This window comes from Pteropus alecto, unplaced genomic scaffold, assembly GCF_000325575.1.
Source record: "Pteropus alecto unplaced genomic scaffold, ASM32557v1 scaffold3, whole genome shotgun sequence".
Lineage (NCBI taxonomy): Eukaryota > Metazoa > Chordata > Mammalia > Chiroptera > Pteropodidae > Pteropus > Pteropus alecto.
The window spans coordinates 5,949,817-5,960,610 of record NW_006442484.1 but is presented as its reverse complement, the minus strand read 5'-3'; the positions used below and the strand labels follow the sequence as shown (position 1 = coordinate 5,960,610).

The 10,794-nt window shown below is 49.8% G+C and overlaps 1 protein-coding gene and 1 pseudogene across 2 annotated transcripts in view; both read left to right on the top strand.

The window, feature by feature from the left end:
• The window catches only part of GLI2 (GLI family zinc finger 2), a 245,479-nt gene that overhangs the window by 73,660 nt on the left and 161,025 nt on the right, over positions 1-10,794 (top strand). The window lies entirely within an intron of this gene.
• On the top strand, positions 3,640-3,758 carry LOC112470697 (annotated as a pseudogene).

The following is a 10,794-nucleotide window of genomic DNA, read 5'->3' as shown; positions in this document are numbered from 1 at the left end:
ATCTTCTTCTACAACTGTGTCTTGGCCCTGCTCCCAGTGGGTGTGGACCACTGGCTTATGTTTGTAGGGACTGGGAAGTCTGAAACCCAGACACTAGACATGAGGCCTCTGGTCTGGGAGGGTCATTTCGGTGTCTGATTTTCCATCCCATTTTGAGCAGCAGTATTTGAGATGCAGGGTTTGCGTTTGGTGTGGTGCTAGGCAGTGGACACCAGACACAATCTTTACACCTTCTTCAGTACCTGTCATTCTGGAAATAGAGGGACATCCAGGGGAAGAAGCATGCATGGCAGAAGAGGTGGTTCTACATGGTGTGATGTGGTGAGGGTGGCTAGGAAAGGAAATCACTAACCCGATAGCTGAGTGCCTGAAATTTACCTTTTAGCTGTCACCTTGGGATTGTGCAGAGATTCACATTGTCCTACATCTCTCTTTGTGACCTAGGTTACCATGTGCTAGGTTACCATGTGCCAGCCTTCAGGCACTGGAATACCTGGTGTTGGGGGAGCTGAGCTGACCCAGGGGAGAAGGTCAGAAAGGGAAGCTCAAATTGCCAAAGATATACTTTGCTGCCTCTTCGAGTTCTGAGGCTGAATGTGGTTAGGACCTTTGTCTCATTTCTGGTCCCTAGAGTCTGGACACTGGTCACATCCCTCTAGGCTGTATTGGTGACAAGGAAAGTAGCAGGTGCTTTCAGTTAGAGGCAGACAGTTGGAGGTCCACATCCAGGTTTGAGCACAGGCTACCCTTGCATCATCTGTAAAATGAGGGTGAAGAAGCTTACCTGGCCAGCTCTGTGGAGGGTGAAGGTCCGGCATGTGGGTGACCAGGGGCTGCTGTCATCATTCTTATTGGCTAGTGAGCAGCCCGCAGCAACCCCTGGCTGTGTCATTGGCTGCCAGAGCAGTGTGGAGCTTTCCAGCTGACCACAGCCTACAGCAGCACTAGCATACTTGGTCCGCAGCTTTCCCAGCTGACTGGGAAAGGGAGGCAAGGCTAGCAGCTCCACTCCTAGCTGAGAGCTGAGTTCATTTGTATGAACATATTTTCAATACTAAGAGAATTGAAAATATGTTCATACAAAAACTTGTATACAGATATTTATAGCAACATCATTCATAATAGCTCCAAGCTGGGAATAACCCAAATGTGCATTAGCTAACGAATAGATATACAAAATGCAGTATATCCACACAATGGAATATTATTTGGCCATAAAAAGGAATAAAGTACTGATACATGTTTTAACATGTATGAAGCTTGATAACATGCTTAGTGAAAGAAGCCGAACACAGGAGGCCACATTCTCTATGACTTCATTTCTATGAACAATCCAAAATAGGCAAACCCAAGAGAGACAGAAAATAGATTAGTGGTTGCCAGGGGCTGACGGGAGTATAGGGCCTGGGGAGTGATTGCTAATGGGTATGGAGTTCCTTTTGGGGGACGATGAAACGCTCTGTAATTAGATAGTGGTGATGGCTGCACAACCCCATGCATATACTAAAAACCACTGAATTATATACTTTAAAGGGGTAATGTTATGGTATGTGACATATCTCAATTTTAAAAAAGAAGGAAAGGAGGGCAGAGGGAAGGAAGCAGGACGAAGGAAGGAAAGGAGGGTTAAGGTGAATGAGGAAGTTTGAGAGGGCAAGGAGTGATGGCCTGTGGCATCTGGTCCTGGTCTCATTCTCTGGAAACCCCAGCATGAGTCCCCAGGCTGTCCCCAAGCTCCATGAGCATCACTGCCCCCTGGGGGGAACCTGACTTCCCCTGGCCAATGAGCAACTTCCCCAGCCAATTCTATAGGCTTCAGAAACTCTAAAAATAACTGGAGTGGAAGGAGGGTGTTTAATGACAAAGTAAATAATTACATTAAGGGTGCGAGTGTGGAGGGGAGCTAAGTAAATCACTTTAGAAAGAGCACCAGCCTCCAGCTAACTTCCAGCCCTTTATCACCAGATTATGTCCTCCCTTGGTCTCCACATAATTGATCGTGGCAGGCATCGTTGGCTCTGCAGCATCCGGGGCTGCCCAGGTCAGGCAGGGTGGAGAAAGATGGCCTGCCATTATGCCAGGGAGACTCCAGCAGCCCCACCAACTACTCCACATGCGGGCGGGGGAGGCCCTGCATGTCTGTTGCTGAAAATCAGATGTTTTGCTGGGAAGAGCCAAGGCTCTGTGATGCCCTCAGCTGGACAGGGCCAGATTCTTCTGTGTTTCTGAGTGGGAGGGGCCTCAAGGGCCATCTGGTCCACTGAGGCCCAGAAAGGGGAAAAGTCTTGCCAAGGCCACACAGTGAGCATATGAGGGAGCCCAGTAAGGAGCAGATCTGGGACTCCCAAGCAAGGGCACTCTCTCTGCCCCAGGGTAGATTGCCCAGGAGGGGTGGGTCTTATTGCTCAGTGGTATTCCCAGCCCATGTGTGGTGTCACGGGCCTTTTTCAGAGCTGCATATGCAGAGGGCAGGTGCCAGGCAGATTGCATCTGCTGGGAAGTGGCAGAGTTGGCACAATTAGGGTTGCCGGTGTCTGTGTACCCTCCCACCTCCCCTGTCCTGGCAAGGGGCCCCCAGTTTGCCCCTTCCCTTCACTATCCTCCTGCTCTCTATACCATGGCCTCACTTTGTCCTCAGGGAGTCTCAGCTGTTGGCTTTAGGAGATGTCCGTCCTCTCCCCAGGCCCGTGCCTACCCCTTAGGCCGGCTCTCAGCTAGAGGCCATGGAGGACAGACAGGCAACCGGACTTAATGTCATTCCCCAAGAGGACCGTGTGCGATGTATGAGGATACAGGAAGATGGCAGTACTTTGACCTGAAGGGGTGGCTCTTCTATATAGAAACTGAGCCAGGATGCTTGGTTGCAAGTGACAGAAACCCACTTAGACCCTCTTAAATTACCTGGAGTTCTTAGCCTCCATAAAGGTGAAGCCATGACTAGCTATACTTGAGACCCCGATGATATCACTGGGATACTGTTTCTCTCTTTCAGCACTCTTGGTTGGCTTTCTACTTGATGGGTATCCAGGAAGCAAAGAGCTGCTACAAGTGAATGTGAGCCAGATACCCCTGAGCTCTGATGGAGAAGCATCTCCTTCCAGGTGATTCCAGCAAAAGTTCAGGGGCCTTCTCATTGGCCCAGCCTGGGTCCCCGGCATCCTGTGAGCCAGTCACTCTGACCAGGCTGTGTGGTATACACATGGCCTCACAGATACCCCTGCGGTGGGGAGAGGGTCAGCCTCCGTGACCTGTAGGGACTGTGCTTGGAAGGGCGGGCCCCATGCAATGCTGGGCAGGTCAAATAAAAATGTCCACCTCACTGCAGCCAGTTGATGGGAGGAATGGAAGGATATCCAAGATGTCCGTGCCCCTGTAGACACTTGCTGGTGGATGATGGACTCAGAGCTCTGGCTCTTCAGAAGCAGAAAGCACTCCTATGTTTATTTTGTCCCTCCTTTGGGCTGCACCTGGAGTCACCAGGCCTGTCCTTTTCCCTTCTTCATTATCCTTTTGAGCTTCCCATGAGGGAACACAACATTCCCCCGAGAAGTACCAGGTGAGAGCCTTAGAGAGGAAATGCCAGAACATTCCACAGGTAGCACCATAAGAAGGGGTCCTCAAAGAAGGAGGGACATGTTGGTCTACGGCCATGCTACCCTGAACAAGATTGATCCCATCTGATCTGGGAAGCTAAGCAGGGTCTGGCCTGGTTAGTACTTGGATGGGAGACCATCTAGGAAGACTAGGTGCTGTAGGTATAAAAAATAAAAAAATAAGGGATTGTAAGATGATAAGGTCCTTGCAATCTGTCAGGTCAACCAAGGGTTGCCTCACCTAGAAAAATGAAATAAAAAAGAAGGAGGGACATGTGGGAGAGGTCCTGAGGAGGAAACATGAGTGCAGGCCTGGGGTGAGGATGAGATGGCTTGTGTGGGGGGCAGGGACTAGAGCACCTGCTTGAGAGGAGGTTTCACACCAAAGTTAGGAGGAGAGATGTGGTTGGAAAGGGAGCTTCGAACAGTTTTGGGGGGTCCTTAGACACGCTGCCCGGGAATTTGGACTATGGGAAGTAGGAAACCATAGAAGAGCATCGAGCAGGGGAGGGACATTTAGAATAACTTTGTTTTGTTGTTGTTGTTGTTGTTGTTGTTGAGTTGTATAAGTTCTTTATATATTTTGGATATTAACCCTTTATCATGCTGGATTTCTCTATGCTTCAGGAACTCTTTCTTCCTTCTTCTCTCTCTCCCTCTTGGCCTCTCTTCTGCCTTTCCACAGATCTTTATTGAAGGCCTAGTGTGTGCCGAGGGATGTTCTAGTCACTAGGTCACAGCAGGGAACATACAGGCAAGGTCCACTCCTCCTGGAGAGACAAGCAAGCACTCAGATGAATGATCATGCCGGGGAGAATGTAAAATGTTTCTCTAGTAGGGGAGGCAGGGGCTTGGCAATGTCTCCTAGGGTTGTTAAAACCTCTGCCTCTTTCAGGTGTGGTGGCAAGGCAGCATGGAAACTGCTTCCTCAGCTGGGGGAGGACAAGGGGCTGATGAGCTGGCTCAGGTCGTCCCTGTGCCGCAGGGCAATCACACATGTGTGCCATAGCCCAGTTCCATCTTCCCTATGTAGAGAGATTGGGGTTCACTAGCAACAGCTGGAGTAGAGCCTAGCTCTACTGGACTGCTGGCATTGGGGTTCCAGCTGCTATGGGAGTGGGGGCAGTTCCTCGGGTCCTGATCTTTCACGGAGACGGGCTTGCCTTCCCTCCTAGGGGTCATGGTTGGGACTGAAGTAGAGGCCCACAACAGAGCCATCCTCAAGAAGGCTGGGAAGAGCTGTCCCTGAGCCCAGTGTGGAAACCTCAGGCCCTTCTCTCTGTCTCTGAAGTTGTCACCCCACAGTCGGCTCTGGGGCATTTCTTACTCTTGGAGAGACACTGGAGGGACCCCATGCTCTCCAGTTCTTCAGGCCCCTTTCTTACTGTTCCATTCTTGACATGCAGCCCCTGTCCTCTCTCTTCATTTCTGGAACATTCCCCCCTGGGTCGGCCCGCCTAGGTCTGTGCCTCAGGTCTGGCACAGGTGGGCCGTCCCCTAACCCCGGCCTGTCTATGAGTCCTATTTTCTACTCTTATGTGTCAGTAAAGTTGAGAGTCCTCTGTCTGTAGCAAAAGCAGGTGAGGCTGAAATGAATGGCCTTGTAATAGATCGCCAGGCCCTGACTGAAGGTGTGGGAACCTGTAGACACTTGCTTGTGGATGATGGACTCAGAACTCTGAGTGGCAGTGTTGTGACTATGTTACAGAGCCTTTATGGGCCTTATTCCATAGGGCAAGGGGATGCACGATGAACTCTGAGTAGGAGACATGGGTCCTCTGTTCCTTGTGGTGTTAGTCCCAGGGGCACTGTAAGGCCCCGAGGAGGCCTACTGCAGTCATTGGGTGACATCTATAAGAGAGTTCTGGGGGAATTCCCAGTGTGCTATGGTATATAAAGCATTAGAACCCTCCTGTTGATGCCTCGGGCATCACTAACACTGACCTGATGTCCTGGCTGGGCTATGGTTGGTCAACATGTTTTTGTGTGTGTATCCTTAAGGAGCAATTGGAAGCGTTTGGGATCTTAAAATAACAAAATGAAACAAAAACAGAGTCAATGTTTTCCTGTGCTGTGATTCTAGGAGCTTCATCGCTTTGGGAGTGGGGAGTGGACAAGAGCGGCCTTTGAAAGTTCTTCCTCAGGGAGGTGAGGTGGAGTGGGCTCACATGGAGGCACAGCTCACGTATCCTTGAGCTCTCACATTTCAGAGATGTGCCAGCTACATGCAAGGAACAGCCTGATCCCTCAGCTGAGTTATGTCTTGGGAGGGAGAGAACCAAGCTCAGGGTCAGAATGAGACAGCAATATGCAAGCATTTTGCAGCTGGTGGCTGCCTGGTACAGATGGATGCCCCACCTTTACACCCGAGACCTCACACATCTGCTGCACCATTCTCTTGCTGTGGTCTTATTCATACAGCTGCCTCTGGCCCTTCGTCTTCCGGGTCTCCACCCCCCAGGTGCCCTTCCTGTACCCCCACCTTCACTTTCCAGTCTTTACTGCCTCTTGCATTTCTTGAGTGCAGTCTCATCCTCTCCAGGTCACCAGGCTGTGCCAGCCCTGTGGGCCACCTCATCCTGAGAAGAAGGTCGCCCCAGCTTCCTGGCTGTCCATTGGCAGTCTCAGACTGTGCCCTGATCTGAGACCACATGCACACATGGCATCTCAGTTCTTATCCCCAGAAGCAAGCTCTGAGATGAGGGTTCCATTGAGTATGATTTATTTACAGGTGTGAGCAGGGGACTGGGCAGGTGAGACAGGAGAGGGAAGGCACCAGTGTAGGACACCTTCCCAAGCCAGTTAACACCAAGAGCTGCTGGAGTTACATCCCACAGGGAAACTCTGTGACCCAGTGTGATCTGTCCCGCCCAAGGGGATGGGAGCCCAAGCTAAACACTCACTCCTATTAGGCTTTGCTGGAGGGCTGCTCTGGCATTTCCAGCCAGTCACACTATAAGGCAGAATGGGCTTTGGAGGCAGAGAAAACTCTGAGGTGCTACTGTTTGGAAGATGGGTGTGTGTGCACAAAAGTGGTGAGGGTGTGGAACAGAGTGGGAACCAGTAGCATTTGCTACACAGGTAGGTCGCGGTTTCTAGGGGGTTATGAATCCTTTTCTATGTCCCTCTCTGTGATTTTATCATTTGAGGTGAATTCTGATGGCTGAAGGATACCTGAATGTGGTACAGTGGATACTCCCCAGGGAGGAGGCAAACAACCTGGCTGTTCTCAGACACCTGTTCTTAGTGGCAATGAGTTTATCAGATTCTGTGTTGAGAGTAAGGTTTGACAAGGAAGAGAATAAGAGGACAGGACAGAGGCTGCTGTGTGGAGAAGGGGCCAGAGACAGGCATGGGGGTCCTGAAGGTCCCCTTGGCACATCTTCGGACATAAGGGCCCACGTCCTGCCTTCCTGAGAACGGTCAATGCCAGCAGCCCAGAGACCCAGGGGCAGGAATGGTTCTCCCAGCCTGGCCTTCTGGAATGGAGGAGACCCTCGGCCCTAAGCCCCAGGGATGAGCCAGATTTATAACCAGTCACTAAAAATATATATAGCAAAATGAAAGCTTCTGCTGTTGAGCAGGCTCTCTCTGGCTGTTGTAAAGATAAGTAACAGCAGTTAGAAGGCCACTTAAACCCTTACCTTTGGGGGATGAAGGGGTCTCTGCAGATAGTAAGTCTTTATCGAGAAATGTTTACTCATAAAAAAGCACAACGAAGCCTGGGAGAGAAGGCATCTCTGCCTTTATTGAGCTGCAGTCCATCTGTAACAGGAGCTGCAAATCACTATGTCCAAAAATTGGGAGTGAGAGCGAGAATTAAACCTGACTGTTGCCTTCCATACAGCCACCCCCTAGCCCCGTACCCACATCAGTAGAGGGGACCATCTGTGGTGACTCCCTGGCACCATGAGCCGAGTCCCCGGTCTGTGGGCACGCAAGGCCCCTGTCCACCTCTCCGGCTTCATAGTGTCCCTCCCATGGGCGCCCGTGTGCCTTTGAACAGCATTCTTCTCTATCGCCCTCTTCTGCTCTCCGACCAGGCCAGCCCCTGCTTGTCCTTTCAGGGTCATTTGCAAATGCCCTGTAGTTCCCTAGATACCCAGCCCCATACCAGTTATGGTTCTACTAGGGGAGCAGAGCCATGTGAGTGACACGGAGCAAGGGTTGTGATGGGACCAACTCGCACCCAGCTGTGGGACCCCTGAAGTCTCTGGAAGGCTGCAGTCTCTGCATCTGGCGTTGGGCCAAAGTTGCTATAGGTCAGTGCGTCTACAGTGGGAGAGAAGGCTGGGAGTGACTAGAGGGAGAGTGTGGACCAACTGGAGCCGTGGGGACAGTTAGAGCTCGCGTCTGTCTCCCTCTGCTACCTCCCGACCTTACACGGACATAACCAGGAGCTGCAGAAGAAACCTTCCCCTCGGAGCTATGTTCTCTCCTGGCCCAGGGGCTCTGAGGCACCAGAAAAGCCAGCTCTGCTCATGTCTCGGGGTTGGGGGTGGGGGACACAGATCAGCAGTGATGTGTGGGAGCTGAGGTAGCATGTGTGCTGCCCTACACTGAGGTTTCCCCAACTTTTGCTCTCTTAAAAATGACTGAAAACCCCAAAAAACTTTCACTTATGTGGATTATATTTATCAATATCTACCTTACTAGAAATTTAAAGTGAGAAAATTTTAAAATATTTTAATTTTTAATTCATTCGAAAATAATGATAAATCCATTGTTTTATGAAAAATAACTTTTCTGAAGTAAAAAAACACAGTGAGAAAATGGGATTACACTTTTGTATATCTCCTTAATTTCTGGTTTAATGGAGGACAGCTGGATTCTCATATCTGCTTCTGTGCTCAATCTGTTGCAATATGTTTTTTTGGTTGAAATATGTAGAGGAAATCTGGCCTTACATAAGATACTGAGTTAGAAAAGGAAGGGATTAAAATATCCTTTTAAAAATTAAAAAGCTATTTTGGTTAATTGTCGATATTCTTCTTTGATACTACATCAAAACTGACATGTGGTTGTTTCTTAAATAAGTAACATGGCATCTGAAACCATATCAAAGACCTTTCTGTATTCTGTTCATTAAAATCCATTGGTAAAATCCCATTTCTTGCACTTTGGATAGATATTTTTTACCCCTGAATTATTTTGTATCATCATTCTCTAGTCACTTGGAAATACTGCTTACAGAGTGGTAGGGATTTCTAAATGTACAGTGAGAGCAGAGAGACAAATCAAGTCTTGGTATTATTATGAAAATGCTGGGACTTTGCCCTGCCCTAGAAGTGAACCTCTGCTTTACATCACTCTGCCTCTAAACCTCACACAGATTTCAACTGTGCCCAGCCCTAACCTGGAACCATACCGAGAAGGGAATTCTTGGAAATGAAGTGTCAGCTTAGTTCCATTGCCACAGTACAAAGCTACCCCCAGTACCTCCATAGGGTCTCTCTCAGAGCTACCCCTGCACCCCCTTGGACACACCGGTGCTCTGGGTACACTTTCTTGCCCTGTCCCCCTTCCCAGCTTCATTCCTTGGCAGAGCTGTCTGCTCCCTGTTCATCAGGACTATGTCCCATCCCTTCACCCTGATGGCTCCGTGAAGTCCCTGTGTTCTCCATGCTGCTCAGTATAGTGGGTGGTCTTCATGCCTCTCTTTACAGTCTCATCAGTGCTTTCTGCCCACCTGCTTCCCTGGCTTCTGGATACTGCAGCTTCTGCGTGTTCTTCCCCCTTGCCTCTCCCTTGACCCAAGGTCCCAGGGGCTTGTCCTCAGCTCTCATCTCCTTGGAGCCGCCTTCACAGCCCTCTCGTACTTACCTGGGGGGCTTGACCTTCTCAGCCGTCTCTGTCTCGTGACTCCCACACTCATCTCATCGGCTCCAGATCCACTTACTCAATGGCCTACCTGATATTCATGGGTCCTCTGACTCCCCGTATGTTGGCTGAATGCATAATGCTTCCTCTTGTTAACCTAAAAATAAAAGACTTTTCAAAGTGAAAAGCAACAAGCATTTGAGATCAAAGAATAGCTATTTGGGAAGCATTAATCCAGGCAGAAGCCCAATAATGTTCTGATTAGGAGACAAAGGCAAGGGGCATTTGTGAGAAAGGGAAGGGGAACAATGATAGCAATAGAAGGAAGGCATTTCTATTGGTGCAGATAATATAGCAGTGACATTAATTTCAAAGGATGTTTTTTAATTTTCAGTCTAGTAGCCATCATTCTTGATATTCTTGCAAACAATTCTTTGGGACACATGTTGCTTTAGGCCTAGTCCAAAGTTTATTTTGCCCAGTTTTAACATTGTAAAGGTTTGAGGCATAAAACATGCAAGTCAGTTCCTTTGGCATGGCAGCTTCAGCCCCATTTAAAGTGGCTATGTTTATTAATTTTTGTATTCTCGACCTACTCTCAGACCATGTGTCCCCCTCCAAGGCCTCCTCTGAGGGGACAACATCATCACCCCTTCTCTCATATATGATAGAAACTTGAGACCTGTGCTCCCAGATGACACTTAATTCGGGTGCCATGGGACCTACTTTGCCTGCACCTTCCTAAGGCCTGTGCCCCACTCTTCCGCATGAGGCCCAAAGGAGGCCTGGCCTTGCTCACTGGGTCCCACGAGCAAAGAGAAGACTGAAGCCTGTGCTCCTTCCTTGCCCTAGTGCCTTCCCAGGTATCCTGCTGTTGGTTCAAGTGGCCACTTGGCCCCATGCCTGCGCCTGGCAGAGGTCAGAGCCCAGCCCATTGTAGAGAGGTGATGAGAAGAACCAGAAAACTCCAAAGAGCCCTGTCATCCATTCCCATGAGGATGGCAGTGCCTCCTCCAGTCCTGGAGGATGGTGGAGGCTGACAGCACCCGCCCTGGAATGGACAGGCCTGAGTCTGATATCACAGCTGCCATTTGATACATTCAGAGTTTTCTCCCCTTCCAAGTGGAAAATAGCCCTGCATCTCTAAGCAGCTCCCCAGAAGGAGTGTGTGCGGGGGAGGCAGCAAAGCAAAAATGAGGATGTGTGCTGACCTTTCCAACTGGCTAGATCCTCAGGTGTTGCCGAATGTCTTGGGCATTCAGTGCAGACGAAGCCAAGACCCAGGCCAGGCTCTGACGTTGGCCGACTTCTTACAGGGTATGGGCTTTGCAGCTGGTGAGTCAGGGTGTCTTTTGCGGCAAGCCCAGCGGGGTCCACTAAC